The 26,298-nt window shown below is 35.3% G+C and overlaps 1 pseudogene; it reads left to right on the top strand.

Annotated features, from left to right (window-relative positions):
- The first annotated feature begins 1,645 nt into the window (after positions 1 to 1,645).
- Positions 1,646 to 8,643, top strand: LOC143530677 (F-box protein At5g50450 pseudogene; annotated as a pseudogene).
- Positions 8,644 to 26,298: the final 17,655 nt, after the last annotated feature.

Below are 26,298 nucleotides of genomic sequence, written 5' to 3'. Positions count from 1 at the left end.
AAACGACCATATATGGTAATGTCTCGCACATTCACTGAACCTTCATTTTCTCTACAAGTATTAGATATTAGATCATTGGATCCAAAAAGTTTTGTAATCAGTAAAAAACGAATCCGGTATATTAAATCATGGATAAGTAGAATTTGTGAGAATCCACTAATAAAATTGAACTTTTTAAGGTTGTACTATATAAAGAATGAATTTTAAAAACCTATAGGCCACGTGACGTTCAAAGGTTAAATTTCTCATACTCTATTAAATAATCTTTTTTTTCTCATCCCACGCGCCCTACATCTGGACCTGATTCAGATCAAAACAAATTCTAACCCTAATTCATACTGCAAAATCATATCAGCAATTCATCAATCGACATCAAAGTACTATCGAAGATTCGTTCTCTGGCATAAATAATCATCATCATTGGTATGTAATCTGTTTTACTTCGTTCCTTTCATCACAAACGTCACCCTTCTTTCAACTACTAGGGTTTCATGGTGCTTTGGATCAGATTAACCCAACAATTGAAGAAGCCATGGAATCGATTTTAGAATCCTAATCGAACAACTTAGGTCTATATATATATATCTGATTTTGTATTAAAGATTTCAATTGAAGAACCAGCGTATGTAACCCAAGTACCCAACGATTGCAGAACACAGGTCTGTATTTGATTGCTTTCAATTGAGTGTTTCTTTTTATTAATCTCACACTTTTATATTCTTATTGTTACCATTATTATGTTATTAATATTGTGATTATGTTGTAGATAAACCTTTTAAATTGTTCTACATAGTACAGCCGAGAGAAAAATTTAACGGTGTTACCGTCTATGGTTGAAATGAACGTTCGAAATAGAAACCACTTCACTGTTTGTGGTGATGTGCACTCAGGTAATTCAAAGCATAAACTTATTTGCCTAATCATTAATATTTTCTTAATAATCGATCATTGTGTGGATGCAGTATTTGGTCTTTTAGTTATCTTTGAGCCCAAAGGTATCTTCTCATAAGAAAATCCGTATATTTTTAGTGGGGACTTTGTTGACCGAGGACCACTTTAGGTAGATTCTATTCTCACACTGTTTGCATTCAACTGTATCTCACCACAAGGTAAAAGTTTTGCATCTGTTATTACTTATTACGTTGGTTAGTGAAATGGGTTTAAACAGTGGCGAAGCTTGGACGTGAACCCCGACTCAAAATGTATTTAAAAAAAGTTATAAACGAGGAGGGGGCCGGGCTTAAATTTTTGGTCGAAAACGGGTAAATTTACACAACGTATAAACTATTTCGGCCGAAAAAGCGGATAAATCTACACTAACACGCGAAAAAACAGGGGGGGCCGGGGCCACCCCTGGCCCTCATTATCCTTCGCCTCTAGGTTTAAACATCTCATTTTTGTGGGACAGGGTGAGTTGGGTTGGCTTGCAAATATTTATCATCCATTATTATTATCTATATATTTAGCGAGTTCGGGTAGACACAAGTTACGGGCAGAATGAGTATGGGTCGAAACAAGTTTTTTTTATAAGGGTATCAAATTGATTTGATTAAAAAAGGGTTATGATCAAAAATGAGTTCGGGTCTAAACGAATTATTTTAAATTGTAGTATTTTTTTAACTTAAGGCAATTTTATTATTTTTGAATTCTTAGATTTTATGTTAATTATTAATGGATGGGTCAGGTTTTTTTTAAGTTTCTCTTTTGGTTAGATCCCTCTATAATGACAGTGTTAATGTTTTCCTATTCTTATTACCTTATAGTGGCTGTAGTTTTCTTTGAAAATAGAAGATATTCAAAGTGACATGAACCGGTTAAGAAACAAAAGTCATTATGCTTTAGTGTACTGATGGAAATGCACTTGACTACTTGAGTTTCAAATGATCAATTTTAAGTCCTTTACTGTAGGACCAATAGCCACAATCTAATTTTGCAACTCCACCCTTGCAACAAATCAACTTGTCATAAGTAATATAACATCTGTAACTCTAAATGTTATGTTGTTTTTGTGTTTATGTGTTTTGAGTTTATATGATCACATGACTAAGTTGAAGAATTGAGATTGATTTGCTGGAAAAAGTATCAATTTAGGTTCATGAAAGAGGTTGATGATGTTCAAGGTGAAGATGGAGGTTTTAGCGGATGATGAATACATGAGTTTTTTAATTGTTCGTGTAATACTTTTTATTTAAGACAATTAATGATGTTGTAAGTTCCTTAAACCCTTTTCTAATTGACCCTTTGACCCTTTTGGTTGATGTTTAATAATTGTTTTAGGTGATAGGTAAATCTTTTGGATTTGGTACATTGTTTTAAGTAAGCAATGAAAACATTTAACTGATGGAACAGCTAATTGGATTGGGTGCTATTTAGTCATTTACCACCTGTAGACAGAGGTGTTAAAAAACAGGTCAGGTTAGTAACCCAATTTACAAACCGACCCGATAACCAGGGTGTTCAACGAATCAAATAATGAATTTCAGAATTAATCGAGTCGATTTTTTCGAACGTTGCTTTTTTTTTTTACTTGAATTCATATTTGACTTGAATTTGATGTCATAATTTCATATTTGCTTTAAATTCTATTACTGAACTCAAATTTGAATCGAATCAAATCCAAATTTTTAAAACCAAATTGGAATCTTGAAAATCATATTCAAGTTGAATTTCGAATTGTTCGAATCCAGCAATAAGACCCAAAAACCAGTTTGGGCCAAAGCGGTTACCAAACCTCCCAAACCCGTTGGTTCGTATACCGGTTCGCACTTTAGAGAATCAAACCGGTTTATAACACGACCAGTAATTTTCTGTTTTTCATGAAAATGGAATTGAAAACTACTTGCAGCCATATTACAATATGTGGTAAATACTGCTATCATAATTTTTGATCTCTTAACAAACTTTATATAAGAAAGCTCATGTTGGTTTTCATTTACTTTTTTTAGATTTTGATGTTGAGCGGTTCAATATAGAAACCAACAAATAGAAGAGGTGTATATTGATTTTAAAAATTCAAAGATCATATTTGTTAATATGTTTAAAAAAATATTTTTTCCAACCCGTGTATCACACGGGATATAAGCTAGTAAATAATATAGTAAATAATATACAAGTTTAAGTAGAGGTGCAAAAAAAACCCGAACCCGGAACCGGACCCGAAATAAATACTCGGAACCGGTTTTTCTAATACCCGGGTTTTTAATACCTAAACCCGAACCCGACCCTACCCGTAGGGTACGGATAAGGTATGCATTTTGGCACTAAAACCCAAACCCGAACCGGACCCGATTTGTACCAGGTAATACCCGAAAACCCGATTTATACTCGAACCCGGAACCGAGGTTTTCCAATACCCGAAACCAGGTATTTCAAATAAATACCCGATGTATACCCGAAAAATACCTTAAAAATACCCCTAAAAAGTGTAAACTTTTAAAAAAATCCAATCTATATAAAAAAAATACCGGAAAAAACCTCGAAAAAACCCGTAAATAGAGTTTTTTCAATACCCGATAATAGGGTATTCAAATACCCGGTTTTAGAATACCCGGTTCTATACCCGACCCGAACCCGATGCATAGGGTATGATTTTAGAGACAATACCCTACCCGAACCCTACCTGATTATTACCAATACCCGGTCATACCCGAACCCGGTTCTATACCGAACCCGGGTATTTATAAAACCCGATTTGTGCACCTCTAAGTTTAAGTGACTTGTTAAGTTGTTTTCCCTTAGATTAACCTTAAGTCGGCTTTCGGCTATGTCAAACGCTATGAGTTCTGTAACCAATATAAAATTTATTTTGGTCAATCTAAAACACATCACGCTAGATGAAATAATGTTATTAATTTTCAAAACATATACAATTGTTTGGTCCTTTTCCTTACTTATTTAGAGCATTTATATTGTAACCTTCATCAATATAATTTAAGTTATTAATATTCTCAACTTTGTTTGTTTTTAATATTCTCTCAAATTACTCACAAACACTTATTGTATTATTTATAGTTATAAAAATAAGCACTAGTAGAATATAAATTATGTAAAATATCTTAGTTTAATAAAAAAACATATAAATACTAACATAACAATACCAATTATCTAAGTGACTAAGTCTCAGGGAAGACAACAAAAAACTTTCATCTAAAAGCAAGTATTGATAAAAAGTCTCATTTGTGATAAAGAAAAATAAATAGAATATAGGGGTTTCAAGTTGAACCATTATGCTTTCTTCATGTAATGAGTATTTTCTTAAGGATGGTCTCCAAGTCGAATTTGGTGGGACAAACAGATGCACAAACTTTCTTTAGGGGACATGCCAGCCTAACGCTCAACACTTATTGAGTAAACTAATCACCCATCAATAAACCAAATAACTGTTAAAATAAAAGCAAAAAAATACTAACATAAATAAGTATATTGATATTTTCCATTTATTGTCTCCCTTTTCTTTATTCACAGTACGTGGGCTCGGGCTCCTTAATATTTAATAACCTTTGGGGCAGTGCAACATGTGCAAGTAGAGGTGCACAAAAAGCCCGTACTTAGATCCGGACCCGAAAAAATACCTGAAACCGGTCTTTTTATACCCGGGTATTCAATACCCGAAACCGGAACCGACCCTACCCGTAGGGTATGGATAGGGTATGCTTTTTGAGCTCAATACCTGTACCCGGAACCGTACCCGATTTATACCCGGAACCGGTCATACCCAGTACCCATACCCGGTTATACCCGATACCCGATACCAATTTTCTAATACCCGAAATAATACATGAGTTTTTATAGTAATTTTATATATTTACTTCATAACTTTTATGTTTAAGTTTTTTGAAAATGCATATTATTAAGTAATATTTGTACTTAAGTGGATTTATGGTTTTTGTAATATAGTTTAATTATTTTTATAAATTACAAAGCAGATTTAAATTTTAAACAAATTTAAAATGAATAAAAAAAAATTACAAATTCAAAACCGGGTATTAATACTCGGTCGTACCCGGACACATACCCGGTTCCAATACCCGGTTATACCCAAACCCGATCATACCCTACCCGGGTGCATAGGGTTGAGTTTTTCTCCCCAATACCCTACCCGAACCCTACCTGATTTCTCCCAATACCCGATTTTCCAATACCCGGTCATACCCGAAACAGGTCCATACCCGAACCTGGGTATTACAAAAAACTCGATTTGTGCACCTCTATGTGCAAGGGCACGAGGCCCAAAAAGTCAAAAGGGCCCAACAGATTTTTTTTTAACATATACTATTTGAGGCCCAATCTCAAATTTAGAAGAAGATCGATAATGAAATTCAGTTTCAACACATTTTAAATTATATTAAATTCAGTTTCAACACAAACAAAAATCAATTAAAAAAATATTTAGTAAAATAAAAAACGCAGTTGATTATTATTTAATAATGTGATGATGGAACCAACTGATATAACCAAAATTTAAAATATTAAATCAAGATATAATTGAATGAATCTTAACATTTTTAGTCTTTATAGTATATATTGAATATAATAGTGTATATTATAATTTATGTATATTAACATATATAAAACATATTAAAAAAATATTATGGCAGGTTACAATTGGGTATTTTATCGGGTAATTGGGGCACGTAATCAGATACTACAAATCACATACCTATCTCAAATTCATGAAAAAAATCAAAGGTAATCTCAAACCCGTCGATACCCTATTGGGACGGGTATTAACCTAAGAAGGAGGCCCGAATTTTATCTCGCACTGGACCTAAATTTTTTTCATCATTATCGGAGACGGGCCTGTAATAACCCCATCGTAGCACCTTCAATTTTACTTAAATCTTTATATCAATCAACTATAAAACCACCTACAATTTAGCCTTTTAATTTTCTACACAATAAACATATGAATCAACCGTTTCGAGATGCACACCTCTCCATATCCCAAACAAATCTCCACATCTAGACAAAATAAAACCATTCAACATTTTCAACTTTTAGTCACAAAAGAAATACATATCATCAACATTCTACTCATGAAGAAGAAGCCAAGAATATATGATCCATTTGAATCATTACATGATGATATTATTATATCTATTGTCTATGTAGATAAAGAGTGAAATGTTGGTGTCACAACTTCTCTTTTAAAATATTATATTAGTTTAGTTATGATATTTATTCAAATAATTTTGTTTATTAACGGAATAGGATTGTGTGGCCTGATGGCTTTTGCTTTCTATGGTTAGTCTTTGGCTAAGAGTTTGTACATGTGTGTATGCTGCAGGTTCGAGACCTATTGTAGGTAGCAACTTTTTTTCCTCATTTATTTTGTCATTTGATTTTTTTGTGTATTTGTTTGTTTATGTATTTATTTATTATTCTATTTGTCTTAAATATTTTAATTTAGAAAAACTTATTATTTGGATTTATTTCCGGAACATAAATAAATCCGATATCGGCCGAATTCACATTGACTCACCATCTCAGTGCCCAGATTTTAACGATCAAGTAAACATCATTTTAAATATGTTAATTGTATCATAAGCTACATCGTAACCAAGTTCGTGTCATTTGATCATAAGTTGTGCGTGTGCCGATACAATTTTGAACGATTTTTTTTTCTGATTTACTATCGGTGTGTTAACAAACTTAACTGATACAATTTTGAACGATTTTGAACGATTTGTTTTAAATATTTTAACTTGGAAGAACTTATTATTTGGATTTATTTCCAGAACCATAATAAATAAATCTGATATCGGCCGAATTCACATCGACTCACCATCTCAGTGCCCGTTTTTAACGATCATGTAAACATCATTTTAAATATGTTAATTGTATTATAAGCTACATCGTAACCAAGTTCATGTCATTTGATCATAAATTTTACGTGTGCCGATACAATTTTGAATGATTTTTTTTTCTGATTTATTGTCAGTGTCGTAACAAACTTAACTGATACCAACCGATTTCGAGTTGCTGCGCCGACGCAACACGGTGCGTTGTTTACCTAGTTCTGTGTAAACTCAGTTCTACCGCATCTTCACCGTCTGATTTCATCTCTATTCTTCACACGTACGTTTTGATATTATTATTGTTATTTTGTATTTTGTTATAAGTAAGATCTGAATAAAAATAAAAATGTGTATTGTGGTTTTGTGTTGTTAACAGATGTAAGCGGCTGAATAAGTTAGGGGTTCATCCGTTAGTGTTGTCAAAAGCATGTCCTAAAACGCTTACTGTTAGTGCTAAAAGTTGATGTGAAGAGGCTCACCGGTTTTTGAAACTGTGTGTTAACGCCGGTAACGTCGAGGCGTGTGATATTCTCGGAATGCATGGTGAATATTAATAAATTATTATTTAAAAATGAGATCGGTACCGGTACCGAAAACGAGTGAAAATACCGTACTGATTGACAATACCGAAACCGTAAACATGAATAACGAGCATTGGTTGCCCGTTGAAAATATGATACTCGGTATTTTCAATCTGTCTCGGTAAAAGTTCTTTATGTGGTAAAAGTTCTTTATGTTTTCGGTTTCGGAATTTTCAATCGGTATGGTATTTGGTATTATACGGCTTTACTCATTTTTTAGTATAGGTACTAAAAAACGAGTACAACCATATAGCGCACTGAATGAAAATACCAAAACCAAAAATATGAATAACGAGTACCGGTACGATTGATAATAGTGTACTTGGTATATTTGGTTCGGTATTTTCAGTCGGTTTCGGTACATAGTCCCATGTTTTTGGTTTCTGTATTTTCAATCAGTACGGTACACGTTATATGCTTTTACATATTATAGGTTTCGGTATTTTTCGATACAATACTAATCTCATTCCTAATTAAAATACTGGTAGTCTGGTACCATTGAAAATACCGAAATTGAAAACATAAAAAAACTCCCTAAAATTAATTTCTAGTATTATTGTATTTTGAATTTATTGTACAAATTTTAATTACTAAACTTCTTATTTTGTAGATCCTGTTTTAGTGCTTACAAATTCGAGGAAGTGGCGCGTCGTTAATGGCGAAGGCGGTGATTAATTCACACGCGTCGGCACTATACTCGCTTGCGTTGATTCAGTTCAACAGTAGCGGAGGCTTAAGGAACGATAAGGATCTTCGCGCAGGCGTTGCTCTTTGTGCGAGAGCAGCGTGCCTCAGCCACGTGGACGCTCTTCGTGAACTCGCGCATTGTCTCCAAGACGGTTACGGAGTACGGAAGAACGTCCACCAAGGCCGGCGCCTCCTCATGCAAGCTAATGCACGAGAATTCGCATCCGTAATTAACGTTTTAAAAAATAAAAATAAACTGTTGGTGTTACCGTTACCGTTAATGCACCCGGTGAATAAGTTTATGGTAGAATGGTTCGGGTTAGGCGAAAATCAAGAAAACTTGGCTTGTCATGGTTTAAGAATGTGTTCCTAAGAGGCGTGTGGGCGACCCGAGACCCGAATAAACGAGTTTAGGAGGTGTTTGGGTTGCGGGAAGGTAAAATATTGTTCGCGTGGGTGTCAAGGGTATGACACTATGACTGGCGGGTGCGGCACAAGGGGGCTGTGGGGCCATGGAGGAGTGAGTGGGCCATGTGGTTGATTTCGTGGAGGTGGGAGTTGATGTGGATTTGATGTGATTTCATTAACTTCGTCCCTCCCTTAACTTTTTTGAGACCTCACCCCTTTCATCTTTATCTTCTTGTATAACTTCTGTCACCTCCCACCGTCAACATTTTAGAAATTTTTTCATAAATGGTATTTTAATAAAAGTTGTTTCATATTATGGTTTTGAAGGTGGTTACAAAAATGTTGTAACCGTGGTTTGAGTATTTATTATGAATGTGTTATATGGGTATTTTAAAAAGTAATAATTTTGATTAAAATTAGGCAAGCTGTGGTTTTAAACTATGGATTGCATAAAAAAAAATAAAACCTAATACCAATTTTAATTGTGTGGTGGTTTTGCTATCAAGACAGACGTGGTTTGAAACCACGGTTTGATACTTTTTTATAATGCTGATAAGTATATAGTTAACACGATTTCGGTACCGGTACGGGTACGGTACCATGCTCAGACCTAACAACGTAAGCTCATTTGAAAATTTTAATTGTTTAAATTAGGGATGGGCAAATTCGGGACTGGTACCGGTACCGAAATCGGTACCGTCGGTACCGAATCGGTACCAACGTTTTGAGTTTCGGTACCGGTACCGGTATTTCCCGTAATTTCCCGTAATTTTACCTTAAATACCGGTACCGTCTCGGTCCCGTCCCCGAACCGAATATTTCGGTACCGATACCAAGAATCCGCGATTTTCGGGACCGGGATTTTCGAGACCGGGACCGGTCGGTACCGGTACGGTCCCGATCTCATCCCTAGTCTAAACCCAATAAAAACCCTTTTACTTAAGGCCCAATTTTTCCCCCCTTCGGCCCCAAAAAATTTAACGATTCTCAGAAACAACCATGAATTAAGGTTAGTGAAACATTCGATTAGAGGTCAGAAAAATATCGAGATCATGATATGAATCTGAATTCACTCGAACCGGTCCGGTTTGGATCTGATATGTCGGATTATATCGGTTCATGAAACCTGTCCCAACCCAATTCGAGTCGGTTCCTACCAGTTCCGTTTAGTTCTCTTCAAAGCCTATTACAATCTGATATGGTTTGGCCCAGATGTGGTTTTGACTTCTATAGACCAAATCAACCGGGTTTTAAAGCCCCAAAATCTAGTTTGTGCATCTCTTGTTTTATCGTCTTTCCAAAAAACATAACATTAAATTTAAACTGCAACTTTGAACGAGTCAGGTATTCACTATCTGACGTTGGATGCAACTACTACATAGGTGGTGTTTATATTGTCAGTTCAAGAAACATGAAGCAACGGCCGCGACCATTTTTATTACCATCCTTGGATAAACGGTAATTAGGGTAAGACAGTAATTAGGGTCCAACCACATTGTTTAAATTGTATATATTATGATCAAAACGAGTTATAGTTAGAAGGAGTTCAGAATAAAATGCTAAGTCACGTTGTCACAACTATTGACGTTCGTGTTTTGAAATAGTTAGACGTGTATATTACAACAAAAAAAATGAGTTTTTTTCTGAGAATAGAAACAAATATGAACATACACGTGGAAAAATAGTTAAATAATAATTACTTAACTAAAAGCAAAATGAACATAGTTTTTAGGGGGTATTTGGGATTCCTTATTTACACCTCCTTATACCTTAAAAAGTGTAATAAGTTATATGGGTAAACTTAAAATACAAAAGACAACAAAAATGAGAAGCGTGAGAAGTAATCCAGTTCATTGATCTTAAATTTGAATGTCTGAGATTAATTTAATAAATAAAAATTAATGAAAAGGGCATGAAGGTAATAACCCATATTTGTTGACTTTCTCGCTCCACATGCAAAACACATGTCAATTCCCCTATCATTTTAAAATGTCCATAACTTTTTCATACGACATTTTTTTTTTTTTAAATTCACCATAATAATAAGCGTTTTTTTATTTTTAATATGAGTATCATATTGTTATATAAAAATAAAAAAAATTAATGGGTTTTTTTAGTTTTGTTTTTTTGTTGTTCATTGTGTCTTTTAGTTGAGTTTTTATGTGAATTGTATTATAGATTTTGATCATTATATTTTTCAATTAGTACTCATATTAAAGACAAAAATTAAAACAAAGATTACGTCATTGTGTCGTTTTGTTCGTCATTAACTTTTAGTCATTGTGTAATACGTTCATTGTCTTTTATTCTGATTGACATATGACAAATTCATTTAATTTGAGAAAAATTATATTGCGTTCATTGTATATTACGTTCAAGTCATTGTGTAATATGCTGTTTCCATTGTGTTTTACGTTTCAAGTCATTGTGTTATATATATATTCACCATTATGTCTTACGTTTTAGGTCATTTGTTATACGTATTCACCATTGTGTCTTACGTTTTAGGTCATTGTGTTATACGTATTCAACCATTGTGTTTTACGTTTCAAGTTATTATGTAACATGTATTAATCATTGTGTTTTATGTAAGATAATTTGTTGTTATTTTTTCATTATTTTTACATATTATTATTACACAACGGTGTTATTAGTATTTAAAAAAACATAATAATGAGTTGAAAGACACAATGACAAAAAACACAATGACGAAAGAAGACACAATGATAAGGGAAAAGACACAATGGTGTGCAAAAAGACACAATGACGAAAAAAACACAATTGTGTGCGAAAAGACACAATGATGTGATTTTTGTTTTAAATTTTATATAACAAAAATCATACTCATATTAAAGATAAAAAAACGTTTGTTATTATGATGATTTTTTTTTAAAAAAAATACCATACGAAAAAATTATAAACGTTCTAAAATGGTGAGGGTATTAACATGTGTCTTGCATGTGGAGAGAGAAAATGTGTACAATTAACTCTATATCCTTTTTCTTTTGGCCCACTTGACACATGTCAATTATTTATGGTTTCACACACTTCTCATTTTTGTTACCATTTGTAGAATAACTTGACCCTAAGTTATATTACCCAAACACTATTTTAATCTATAAAAGTGAATAAGTTATAAGGTTGTCCTCTATGGTGAGGGGCTTCGAAGCCCCTCCACTGTGCCACGTAAAAACTTAATCATCCAGATTTTTTTTCCCGCTCAAAACTTATTTAGGGTTTTTTCCATTCCATCGATTTTTAATATTTACACCCATTAGGCCAAGTGTAGTTGGCGAAATTGGGCAAAAATTTTGGGGGAACACCGCCCCCGGGGCGATAAGGGGCGGGGGCGTGATGAATTTGTCGCCAGAAAGGAAGAAATGAATATTATTATTATTATTATTATTATATTAGTATGTGATATATATATATATATATCTATAATATATATAAACGAAAACATAAAAATCCTATGTGTCGCGATGTGGTCGCTCCCCTTTTTTTTGGAGTAACTAGATTTGCTTGATTTTTAAATGGAGGCTTCTCATGCATTTGACCCGAATTCATGGGTATGGGTCTTACCAAACCCAGATATTCCTTAAATGGGATATACCATCTCATTAAATTAAAAATTATTCTCACCTAATTATTGATGTAAAAATCCTATAAAATAGGATTATTTTAAAAAAGATATATATATTATTTAAATTAAAAACCAATTTTATAGTAAAAGAAATAAACGGGTCTTGGGTCTTATCAAACCATAAGTATATTATTAACTTTCATAAATATTATTTATAATTAAAAAACCAATTTTATAGTAAAAGAAATTAACGGGTCTTGGGTCTCATCAAAACCATATAACTTTTAAACCGAGTTATAACATTTCATTTATTTGTGAAACAATTTATCATCAAACAATAAGTATATTATTAACTTTCATACAATAAAAAAATATAAATTCAAAAAATAAATAAATATTAGAACAAATAATATAAATCAACCCTCGTAATACGGGGGATAAAAACTAGTATATATATACACACACACACATATATATATATGGGAAGGATAATTTGAGAACCTTTTGAGTTTTAAGAATTATGAGAACCAATTATGAACCACACATTCAATTAATTATGTAATAGACTTGTGGTTGTAAATAAATCATTATAAAATATTAAAAGATGAGAGAGAATCTATAATATTAAATACAAAAAGGGTATAAGAGTAAAAATACAAAACTATATGAAGACAAAAAAACTTTCAATCATATTTCTTTTTATTAAATTTGTTAATTTTGTTGTAGATTAGTTCTCCTATCTTTATATCTTGATAAACTTTTGGCTTATAATATTATTATTTATAATAATATCATACTTTTATAAAAATTTAAATAAGATATATAGAAAAAATCTATTATTTATTTAAGACAGAATTACAAATTTTGTCCTTTAAAAAAAACCAAATTACGGTTCGTGTCATTTTTTAGTTTCTTTGCAGGCGGTGTATTTTAAACATTTTTTTCTACACGTTATGTCCTTTACGCTAACTGGGTTAGAAAAACTCAGTTAAATACCCTCACGTGAGGCGCATGTGAGGGCATTTTTGTCTTTTCGTCTTACATAATAAAAAATATAAAACCCTTTCTCTCTCTTCTATCAAACTCTACTCTCTCTCCATGCTTCTCTTTCTTTCTTAATCACCCACCACTACCACCAACTCACCACCACCAGCCACCCCCACACCTGCCCCCATCCAACCTCTGGCAACCACTACCGGAATCAAGATCTGGAAGGCGTAAGCTCAGGCCTCAACGCCACCTGCCGGTTTCCTTTATCCTCAAAACAGTAAAGCTGTAAGTCGAACACAAATCTGTTTCAATTGGTTGTAATTGTGATTCTACTAAACCTGAAAATATTATCAAACCTGGTCACTAATTTCCTCTCTGGGTTTTCGGATAAACAGAGCTTCTGATTCCAACACTGGATAATCCACCTCTTCAAATCCAAACAATTCCGTATAATAATATTATTATTGATTGTAAACCCTAACCTCTCTGAAATGGTTAAAAAGACAATTGCGGAGTCGCATTTCTTCCGGCGGGAAATCACGGGTGCCTTTGGGAGGATCGACGTCTATCTTTTGGGCGTAATCGACGGGCGGTGAGGCGACTGAATTGGTTCGTCCGGCGGGAGGAGTAATATCGGCGGCATTGAAATGATGAGGAGTAATTGAAGAGAAGTGGCGTTGACTATAGGCGAGCTAGTGGTGGATTAAGGTGAATGGGCAGAGAGTGGTGGCGAGTCGGGTGAACCGGGGGTGGAGGATAAGCAGAGATGGGGCTGCACCAGCCATTGAAGTTAACCAACTGCTGTTAAGTCGCTTGATTGGGTGCGACTGATCTTGGTCAGTGGGTGGGTTAGGTGAATTGGGTTTTCGGATACGGGTTTTGGAAAAGGATGGGTCGGGTTCGGGTGATAGGGATCGTTTGCGTTTGTGAACGGAAAGTGTGGTGGCGGTTTGTGAGATGGAGAGGAGGTGGTGGTGGTGGGTTGAATGGAATCTGCAACGAGGTGGCCGGAATTTATGGTGGCCGGAATTTATGGTGATGGTGGTGGCTTAGAGAGAAAGAAGAGAGAAAGGAGGGGAATGTATCATATATATTTTCTTTTCTTTTTTTAAATTTAAGGATATATTAAAATTACAATTATTCCCATCACATGTCTGGCACATATCATACTTAATTGAGATTTTTTAACCCAGTTAGCGTAAATGACATAACGTATAGAAAAAAAATGTTTAAAGTACACCGCCTGCAAAGAAACTAAAAAAAGGACACGAACCGTAATTTGGCTTTTTTTAAAGGACAAAATTTGTAATTCTGTCTTTATTTAACTATATATGTTGGGTCCATATTTGGTGGTTTGTACTTAGTTCTATGTTTGTTGGGTTGAGTATGTAATATGAGCTTGGGCTTTTGGTTGTTTGGGCCAACTTGTTTTTGGTTCCCTATATATAGAACATCTTGTATAGGGTTTTAGGTTGTTCACATTGAGAGAAACTGTAAATCAGTAAGAGCCACCATCTAGTGAGCATAAGAATCTGTGTGAATCGAATTATGTATTAGACGATTTATTGTTAATAAAATCGTATGCATTGAAACCATATTACATCGTGTTCATCTTGTTTTTCATTTATATTGTTCTTGAATCACCACGTTAACTAGATTCCGCATATTTGACGTGTTTAGGTTGATATCATATTGTAGTGATCCAGATTCGGGACTTACAATTGGTATCAGAGCCTTGAACGAATTCAGGCTCGTTATTGTGATATCAACGGATTCAAGAATAGTGTTCTTGGTGGTTTGATTATTTTTTACGGTGATTAAAGTGACCGGAAAAGAAACAGTAAGGTTTTTGGGAAGGAGTTGATTTTAGTTTGGAAATAAATCATAATCCCTTAATTCTCGGGAGTTTGTTACTGAATTTGTTTGATTTTGGGGATTTCGGTCAAAGATACCAACTAGCTGGTCAAATAGTCATTGTTTTCGGCCAATCAGGACAGAAAAACCATTGTTCTCGGCCATTTTTAAAGGATCTCGGCCAAAATTGGGGTGTTCTCGGTCAATAACTATAGATTTCAATTAACATCTTTCATTTCTTTTGTCTCGGCCGTAGCGTTGACAACATACGCCAGGTAGGCACCGCACCCTCGCCTTAACAAGCCCTCGGCTTTTATCATCGAAATGACATTAAGCCCCGAACTTTCCTTATCACCATAAACCGTCACCACGCTACCATCTAAGGACTTTAACCTTATTATCCTACTCTTACACACTATCTGAGCTTCATACTCAGACAACCAATCCATTCCCCAAACCACATCGAACCCTCCCAAGGTCATGACATACAAGGTAACAGGGAACTCATGTCCCTCTAACTCTATCTTACAGTCTTTAACCATTTTCATTATTTTAACCGAGGTGTCACTAGCAGTTTCTACTATAAAGGTTTCAGACATTCGGAAATATTTCATTTTAGCTAATTTACTAAATGGCGTGGCTACGAAACTTTTGTTCACACCTGAATCAAACAATACTGAAGCGGATATACCGTTTACTAGAAACGTACATGTGACAACATCTGGAATCTGCTTGGCTTGTTCCTGAGTCAGCATGTAGGCTCTAGTCCTTGGCCTAGCTTGATCCGCATCCTTCTTCCCACTACCTCCAGCTTCACCCTCGGTGCATTCTCTAGCAAAGTGGCCCGTCTTACCGCACTTATAACATGCAGACTTGGCGGTACAATCTGGGGCATAATGTCCCACCTTTCCACACTTATAACAGGCATTCGACCCTAGCCTGCACTCTTCTCCATGAGTCTTACCACACTTATAACACACGTCAGATCCTTTACCCCACTTGCACTCACCGCCGTGCATTTTACCACACGTCTTACACGACTTCTTCTCCCACACTTTCTGCTTCTTATCCTTGGAGTTCCACAACTGAGTACCGGGTCGTTTGACATTGACCTACTTCTTATCCTTCTTTTCTTCTTCAACCACAATATCATCCGCATCCAGGTCTGCGTAAATTATCTCTGCGAGCTCAACAGCAGAGTCAAAAGTAGCAGGTTTACTCGTCCTGACTAGCATGCGGACTTTTTGTGGCAATCCTCTCACATAGCACTTGATTCTTTTAGCCTCAGTGTTGACCATATTAGGTACCAACCTAGACATTCTGTTGAACTCGGTGGTATACTCACGATGTATCATCGTTCCGGCTTTCAGGTTCAGAAACTTCATCTCCGCCCTCTCAACCTCGGCGTCAGCACAGAACTTCTTCATCACTAACTCCTTCAGATCCTCCCACTTCATGGCCTTAATCTCATCCCGGGTCTTCCTCTGTTCCACACTGTCCCACCAATACATAGCTTCTTCTTCAAACGATTGGGTGTCATAACCGACAGCTTGATCGGGACGACACTCGCTAATGTGGATAATTTTTTCCTGACATCGGCCTTCACAGACTTAACCACACTCGAGGCCTCTCTTTCTTCTTCATCATCTTTCCTACCCTCTCCTTCCGCTTTTTCGGCAGTTCTTTCACGATCTCCAGCAGACCTCTCCGAGTTCATGTTCTTCACTGCAGTGGCTACTGCTTGGATAATAGCTGCTTGGATTAAGGGATCTAGCTAAACCCCTTCATTCTCCAGCTGCGCTTCCTTCTTCTTCGGTGTTGGAAGCTGTTTCTACCGAAGGTTGTTGAACACGACGGGCCTGCCACGACGTCTAGTGGGGCCCTCAGTTCTCGTAATTACTCTAGCTCCTACATCGCCTCCCGTTCCAGCCATCGTATTCTAAACGGGGAAAACACAAACGTCATCATTCAAGGAACTATTTAGTACAAGGATAGTAAGGCTAACAGGTAATAACAGTGGCCGGATGTGATTATCTGATCACGTTACTTTCCGTGTCCTATACACTTCCCTGTATGAGTCTATTTGTGATAGATCTACTTTAAACAGTTAGTCAATCAAAACAATCAACTAATCCTATCCCTATCATTCACATATCCTTTCTTAATCATTTAACATACATCATTTAATCATACATCTTACTTTTACTGAGCTTGCTTAAGCGACACATGGCTGTCTTGAACTGGTATTTTCTTTCATTTCTTACTTTAATCCCATTCTCTGTTCGAGTCTAAGCATGTAGGATGCTTAAATCTCTCGAACTTTGCTCTGATACCAACTTGTAAGGCCCCGTTACCGGTGCCTCACATTTGGGCGTTGGAATTACTCATCAACATAGTTCTAATCATCAGAGTTAATAAAAACATTCTCGGAAAATAAAAACTTCGTAAAACATTTCATACAAACCATAACTTGTCTTAAAACAACATCTCGTCTTTCAAAATAACAAAACATTAAACTTAAACGTCTTGAGTCTTCCGATGCCAACCTCTTATTCAATGCCACGTGTCCCCTCAAGCGAGCTGCCTCATCCTACTCACCTGCGTGCATACTAAAAGTCAGCTACGCTGAGTGAGTTCTAGCTAATCAAACATAATACAATATATACGCTTACCTTCAATCATGCATCCGAAGATAAATAATAATTACTTTGCTACTTACTCTCATTACATAATTTCATACGTATATTCATACTTTATTACTTTCATACTATATAGATACTGTCCATTCTATCTCAGATATTATTAGGGTCTGGTCCCTCTTTCCTTTGTCTATCTCAGATATTTTAGGGTCTGGTCCCTTTCTTGTCTATCTCAGATATTTTAGGGTCTGGGCCCTTTCTTGTCTATCTCAGATATTATGAGGGTCTGGTCCCTGTTCACTTCTCTATCTCAGATATTATAAAGGGTCTGGTCCCTCCTTCTCTATCTCAGATATTATTAGGGTCTGGTCCCTCTTTCTTCATCTTCGTACATACTATCTTTACATACCCATAACATACATACTTTCTTTAATCAATCATACATATTCATATATTGTACGTATATCTATCATACAAATTCGTCCATCATAAACATACCTCCCTTGTTGGCACGTGCAATATCCGAAGATCGTTCACGTACCGACAAGCTTTCATTCGCATTTAAGATATACATACATAACATATAAACCATATAAGGCATACACTTACTAGTTAAGGTAAGTGTATTAACTATCACATCGAGTATGCACACAGAACCGAAAACATAACAAGGAAATGGGGCTAGAAACTCACCTGAATGCGGTTACGTTCACCGTTTATCATAATCCCTTTCTTGAGCTGTGCACGGCAAACTGTATATATATATATATATATATATATATATATATCTTTGTTAATTAACCGTCTAACTAATTAATCGGGCTTCCTAAGTTGGGCTCGTTATTTATTTTAAATAGTCACAGGGGCTTAAGCTGGTGGGCTGAGTTAAGTCAGGCCCAACAACCCTTTACAGTTTATGGGTTCAGCTGGGTTCAGGCCCAAGCCCAAAATGGGTGGCCGAGAACTCCCAACAGAGAACCAGCGAGTTGGCCGAGAACTCCGTTCCTGACCGAGAACCTGTGTTCTTGGCCGAGAACACATGGTTACCGAAATCGATGGTTGACCGAGAACTCTACTAGGCCGAAAACTCATGCTGACCGAATTCTCGCGTTGACCGAGAACCACGAGGTTTGACCATGGATTCTCCTCCTTGGCCAAAACCCCCAGCTCAGTTCATCCTTCTATCCTTTTTCATTCCTAACAGCCCCGTAACATGTTCTATGGTTCATATTATGAACTTTTAATCATCATTCATCATCATTCTTACTCGACTACACCCATTACTATCATGGTTTCAAGATCTATCCCGTTTTAGGCATAAAGTTTGGAACTTTATAAATTTAAAACGTTCTAGGCTAGATTTAGGGTTCATCTTGAGCCGTTTATACCTATGAGTCCATACCATCCATTTTAATCATCAAGTTTGCATTTATACAAGATATTTAGATCCAATCTACTCTAGGGTCAAGTTTCATGGCTAACCGATCATAAAACGTAATCTTTAATCATAGAGAACATACCTTTTGATGCTTCTCGGTTACGGCTAGCTTGATATAGGATCCTGGACTCGTTGTCTAGCTTGTATGGTTGAAGATCTAATGTTGTTATGATCGATTTAAGGTTTGGATTTGATCTCGGCTCCTAGTTCTTGCTTGCAGTCGAAATGGAAAGGATGGGTGAGGGTTTTAGGCTTAGATACAGAATAAGATGAATATTATGGATGAAAATGGAAAGGATTAGGGTTTAAGGGGTATTTATACTCCCTTAAGCCCATGGACCTAAGGCCCATCTTTCCTTTTTAGTCCATAATTAACTCCATCTATTTAGCATACTTGTCTTTCTTTCTATTGTTATTATTTATTTAGTAACTCTAGTAAACTTTTCCGTTTTTAAAAAATAATATATAAAATATTATTTATCAAAATTTTAGGACGTTACAGAGAGAATAGAAATGTATAAGCTTCATAATGACAGTCTAAGTAGAGATATGGAAAGAATAAAATCAGAGAATTTTAAACTTAAGAAAAATGAAAAGGGTTTTCTAGACAAAATAGAAGCTCAAAACAAGGATATTGAAAAACTTAAGTCTGATCTTAGTATAAAAGGCTGTCATTATCTAGATGCCCAATAAGAAATTGCTGAGTTAATTGCTAAGCTGGAAGCTTCCAAGTTAGAAATCTTAAATCTAACTAGCAAGTTTGAAAAGGCTTAACTTGATTTTAAAAAATTCGATGGTTCCAGTAAAGTAGTTAACTCAATGATTGAAAACCAATTGTGGTGGAAGTAAAATGAAGGTGAGGGAATAGGATACAGTCAAGTTCCCCCACCTTACAACCACAATTATGTACCTACCGCTGTTACCAAAGAACAGGAGGAAAAGATAAAAGACATGAAGTATAGTAAACAGGTTCAATCTGAAACTGTTGGATCAGGATCCCTAGAGGAAATCAAGCCTGTTTTTAAATGTGTGAACAATTTTGATGCTTCTACTTAATGTGCAGATAATGTTGCTTCAGATATAGTAAATGATGTTGCTTCTGATAGTAAAGGGGTTCAGGCTAGTGAAAGTGAATCTCATTCTAACGTGTCATCAAACTCAGATGACACCACAACTCAAAATTGTACTAATAATAATACACAGATTTGTGGCAACAGAAGGAAGGCACATAAGAAATCAGCACAACAAGGACAGTATCGTCCTCATAGATCCTACGGATCTCCATGTGTTGATACATCATCGGGTGCTACATATATTAAGAGGCAAACATGTTACCACTGTGGTACGCCAGGACATATAGCCAGAAATTGTGTTCATCGTCTATATGTTCCTTACTACAAGCAAAATCAGAAGGCTGTACCAAGGGGCAAGAAGAATGGAAAAACCTTTCCTAAGAAGGAATTCCAACATGAGGCTAGTGCTTACGTTGACATTAGAAGAAGGATGAAAGCGTGTTTCGTCTGCGGGAACGACGTGCATTTGGCAAAGGAGTGTCACAACAGTGTTATTAATAGACAAGCCCCTCAGGTGAAAGGTAACAAGTTTCAACCGAATCCAGTGGTTAAACAAAATGCTTATCTTAGAAAACCACGTGTATCTGTACAACGGGTCACAGATACTCAAGGATTCAAAGTTAATATGACAGGTTTACACTCAAATGATTTAGAAACTGTTAAAAGAAAAATAAATTTTCAGAAGTAAAGAGTGTTGAGAGTTCTAAGAATTCGAATTCGAATTGCTCCACTCTAAAGTCTGTCACATCAAGTTTTACTAAACCAAGACAGACTTGGAAACTTAAAACTCAGCAACCAGAATCTGTCATATGTTGGCAAAAGGTCACATATGTTGGCAAAAGGTCACATATGTTGATGCTCAAGGGAACCCCAAGAAATTTATGACTTGGGTTCCTATGTCCAACTGATCCCGCTATGCGTGTAGGAACAACAAAAAAAAATTCATTGTTTATTAAATGGGTTGTTCCATGCACATGACATGGCAAATATCCATTGTTTTTAAATCTTTAAACCATAAAATGGATTATTTATTGCCTGGATGGGAATTTAGGGTGATAGAACGTTTTTAATCTGCTCTCTAAGTGTGTAGGAACACATCAGGGAATACATTGCATATTAAAAGGCTTGTTCCAGACATTCAACTCGCCAAGATGCAGAATCTCAAAACAAGCTTATTACAAGGTGGAGATTCTCACAAATGAAAAATGATGCCTTGAAGATAAAAGGTAACCGTATCACTTTGGTATGAAAGATCGATCAGTCAAAAAGATTTTAAAATTTTAATTTTTTATAAAAATACAAAAATATGTTCACATTTAGTTTTTCAAGTATAGTTTTTATTTTGTTTTAGTTCAAAATATGAAAATGACTTGAACGTACATGAGAAATGATAGTACATCAGTTGGCTGACTATCACACTTGATTTTTATTAAATACTTCGTTTCGACGATTGAGTCTTTTTTATTTTAAATTTGTACATAAAAGTTTTTGCACAAATTTAGGGGGAGAAATTTAAAAAATTCAAAAAGAGTGTGTGTGCATTTAATAATAAAAAAATTCTATTTCTTTCAAACTTCACTCTTGTTTAAAATTATGTCGGCTGCTCAAGTTTGAAGAACATATACTTGTATATGTTTGGTCCGGTGATCTACTTGTAGGTTCACAGGATAGCCATTTGTCTAAAGACTGAAAGCACATGGGGCGATTGTGATGTGTTTTTGTGTTTTGAATTCCTTTACTTAAAATTAAGTCGTTAACTCTAAGTTGGAGGGACACGTATTTTCATACGTGGTTGGTCCGGTTAACCATCTGTGGTTATAATGGATAGCCATTAACCTGAAGGTTTAAAGTGACCGGGGTGACTGAATTCTCAACACGTGTGTTTTATTTAACTCCCATGGGAAGTGATATACTATTCAGTTAATAGCTTTTTAGAAGCCTAAAAATATTTTCAAATGAAAATTGATCCAACCTTTGGAAAGTCATAGATAAATTGTTTATGTGTGCCTAACGGGTGAAGTTATTAAGCTGAAAAAGGCTCTAGAACAGTCATTGATTTGTATGTTAGTTTTCCATGATGTGTAAAAGTTGAAGTGATATGAACTAAATATGCTAAACTTACCGTGGAGAGTCATTTTGAAGACAGGTGCATGTCTCCAGATACATCTCTCCGAATGATAGGCAGAAAAGCAATTACCCAGTCATACACGAGCCTGTTGGTATTTGGTTCCCAAAATGATGTATATTATTGAGAATGACAAAGAACAAATGTGAACAAAATTACTGTAAATATATAATCAACCAAAAGTTGATAAATGTTCACAAGCTTTTAAGAAAAACACAAACATGAGGGTTAATAACAGAACTACAGGGGTGGAGGCAATAATATAAGTCCTTTAACATCTCGAATGAAAGGCCTGTTAATTAAATTGTAAGTCCAACGTTCAACCTCAAATATGTTTGCAAATTTGAAAAGAAAAATCAAATAAATAAGTTCTGTCATTAAAAGTTTTTAAACCAAATCCAGGGGGTTGGAGTCTAATTGGGGTGATCTGGGGAAAGCCAAATACGCTTTGAGAAGAGATAGGAGGCATCACAGGTCCATGAGTGATGTCCATCTAAGCTTTATGCCGAACTGAACCTAATTCATATCACTGATGCAATAAAAATCATGCTAAGTTCATTATACCTGCTATCAACCTGTCTTTTCATGTCATAGTAACGCTGAACATGAATCCTTGTGACAGCACCTTAAACAATATGATTCTATGTTCGGATCTTTTCATAAAAGGTGACATTTTTATCGAAAACTGAAATTTGATCCCAAATTTTTGCTAAATTATAAGAAGACCGGGTGATTAAATTTGTTTTATTTGTTGTTTTTTATTTTATTTTATTTCATTTATTTTATTTTTGCTTCTTGATTACTCTTGTCGAAACAAATGCATTAAAAATGTGTTATATTTGGTTTAGCTGGTATGATCTCATCTCAAGTCTTTTCAAGAAAATTAAAAAAAAAAACAGAAAAATAAAAATCACAAAAATATGTCTGTCTTATTTTGTTTTATTTAATTGTTTTCAAAAACATTTTGGTTGATCTTTATATCGAAGTTGATTGTTCTTTCAAGACTGATTTCCTACAACGGAAGCATATAAAGTATCTGAGATTCAAATTGGATGATGCTATCATGTTCAAGGGGAGATGGTAGAGTATTGGATGCAGAAGCTGAAGTTGCTGATCACTAAAGTTGCTGATTATGTTCTGGTAAAGATTCTGAAGATCTTGAAAGCATCAATCTAAGGGCAAGATTGTTGGGTCATAAATTGGTTAGACTGACGCACATCAAAAGGCCACGACATGATCAAGACTAAAGTGATGTAAACGAAGACGAGTTGAAGAATTACATTGGTATAATACCGAAATCTCTATGAATTTCGGTTAGGCTGGTCTGAAGTGACATAAACAAGAACGAAGCTACAAACCAAGGGGGATATTGTTGGGTCCATATTTGGTGGTTTGTACTTAGTTCTATGTTTGTTGGGTTGAGTATGTAATATGGGCTTGGGCTGCGTATGGTTGTTGGGGCCAGCTTGTTTTTGGTTCCCTATATATAGAACATCTTGTATAGGGTTTTAGGTTGTTCACATTGAGAGAAACTGTAAATCGGTAAGAGCCACCATCTAGTGAGCATAAGATTCTGTGTGAATCGGTTTATGTATTAGACGATTTATTGTTAATAAAATCGTATGCATTGAAACCATATTACATCGTGTTCATCTTGTTCTTCATTTATATTGTTCTTGAATCACCACGTTAATTAGATTCCGCATATTACATAAATTACCCAAGTGCACAAATATCCCAATTTACTACACAATACACAAATAGCATAAATTACACAAATTTCATTTACACCAGTTACACAAATACTAAAGTTTACATTAATTACCCAACTACGAAATACAAAAAATTACATACATTACCAATTACATATGACATATAAGTGCATAAATTATACAACACAAAATACACATATTACATAAAGTACTCAATACACAACACAAAATACACATATTACATAAAGTTTTTCGGATTTCGGGTTTTTCAGGCCGGTTCTTCGGGTTTCAAAGTTTTAAATATAGACCCGCGAAACACGACCCAAATCTCTCTCGTTTTTTTGGGTTTGGGTTTCTCGGGTTGGGTTAAACAGGTTTTTGAGTATCCTAGAAAATTAAAAAATAAAATAAAAACTATAATGTTAAATTAAAGCTAAATTTCAGGTTTTGCTAAATATTATAATTCATTATTGAATATGGTTGTATATTACGGTTTTTATAACGGCTTAAATTATGGTTTTTTTTATATTGTTTTAGGTGGATAATTTTTTTAATTTGTTAAACCCGAAACCCGACCCGAATTAACCCGACCTGTTTAACCCGGAACCCGAACAAACCGAACTTATTTGGGTCGGTTCTTGGGTCAATTTATTTTGAGCTCAAACCCGAACAACTCGACCCGAACAAACCGAAACCCGAATAAATAACCCGAAGAACACCCCTAGATCCGAGTGATGAAGTAATGGACTTTCTATACCGGAACTTTAGTCTTTAGATATAGCATGTAGATGAATGAATGGTACGCTAGAAAGATTTGACAACTTTTTAAGCGAGCTTTTCGTAATAGCAAATTCATGTCTTGCAATGTTTATTTATGCATACGCCTCTTGATTTTAAGATGGTTTTTGAAATATTTTTGCTTATCAGGCTTAATAAATGCCTATCTTTGTTACCTTGTTTCATCAAAACCCAACCTTGATTAAAATGTTAGATTTTTTTTAGACAGAATTACATAAACTGTCCTTTATGTTGGTATCAAATTTAACTCAATGTTCTTTGTCTTTAAAATTGATATGTTTTGTCATTTACATTTCTAAATTTAATAGCGTTTGTCCTTTGATCCTAACCCAGTTAATTTTTCTCGTTAACTCAGGTCACATACCCTACACATGAGGACAAATTAGGCATTTTACTCATTTAATTCAAATAAAAATAATTGATATTTAAAAAAGATAATCACTAAAACTTAAAGACCCTCTCTCTCTCTCTCTCTCTCTCACATCCACCACCGCCATACATGGCATCCTCATGTTCGACTCAAACACATTCAAATTAACCATCAAAGACCCATTTCAAAATTTCAACAAATCCCTAACTTCACTGGTCACAAATGTTTTCAGACCCGATCTGGACGATTTACCGGGTCAAAGGTCGGACCGACCCGGGGAGTGCGGACTGGTGTTGACCCGGATGACGTCATATATAATTTAAATATATATATATATAATTCATATAGATATAAAAATAATAATAGCCAATAATAATAATAACAAACTTTAATGTTTATTTATGCTTCATACATTGTCTTTTAAATATATATGATTTATATTTTGATCAATAAAGACATTAATAAAGCATGGTTGGTTGGCTCATGGTAAATTATCAAAGCTTCTATCTAGGAAATGACTCAAGTTCAAATCTCAGCATGCAAATTTTATTTTGGATTTAATGAATAAGTGGGTTTTACCGGTTGACCCGCCGAGTCACCGAGTCCGGGCCGACAGCTACCCACAAAACCCGGCCGGGTTTTTATAAAACGGGCCAAATACCCTGACCCGACCCGATTCTGAGACCGGGTCTCGGTCGAACCGGTCCGACCGGCCTTTTTCTTGAGATTAAAACACTAGGATTCGATCATGGTCGAACTGAGCATTTTCCCACCGAATTCCCCGTGTATGCTCGGTAGTTGAGGTGTTGTGCACATACCTTATTCCTCAAAGCTAGCACTCATGTAGACCGAATACAAGGCCATTTCATCAAATTTTGCTCAAGGCCTTCTAGACTCACCTTTCTTTTTCTTGAACTTGCACTATTTCCTCCAACTTCATTTATCAGTGTGACTAGTATGAAAGAATAATTAGGATTCACATAGTTTATTTCAATCACCGGTCTTTCAAAGATTGTTATGTCTTCAGCTGGGTCTAAGCTTTCAACTTCATGACCTAAAAATATTGAACTCTCTCCCTCTATATCATCATCTTCAATCACAACCATTGCACTTTTTGACTCTTCACTGATTGACTGAGTTGGTGTGGTATTAATCTCCACAACCTCTTCCTCCACTTCGTGCTCTGAAAGCCCTTGAAGCTCATCTATCACTTCATCATCCACCACGGCACCACTAACCAACT

This window comes from Bidens hawaiensis, unplaced genomic scaffold, assembly GCF_021521415.1.
Source record: "Bidens hawaiensis isolate Kalapana, Puna unplaced genomic scaffold, B.hawaiensis_p1.1 tig00008970_1, whole genome shotgun sequence".
NCBI classification, from domain to species: Eukaryota; Viridiplantae; Streptophyta; class Magnoliopsida; order Asterales; family Asteraceae; genus Bidens; species Bidens hawaiensis.
This window is presented reverse-complemented; position numbering and strand designations above follow the sequence as displayed.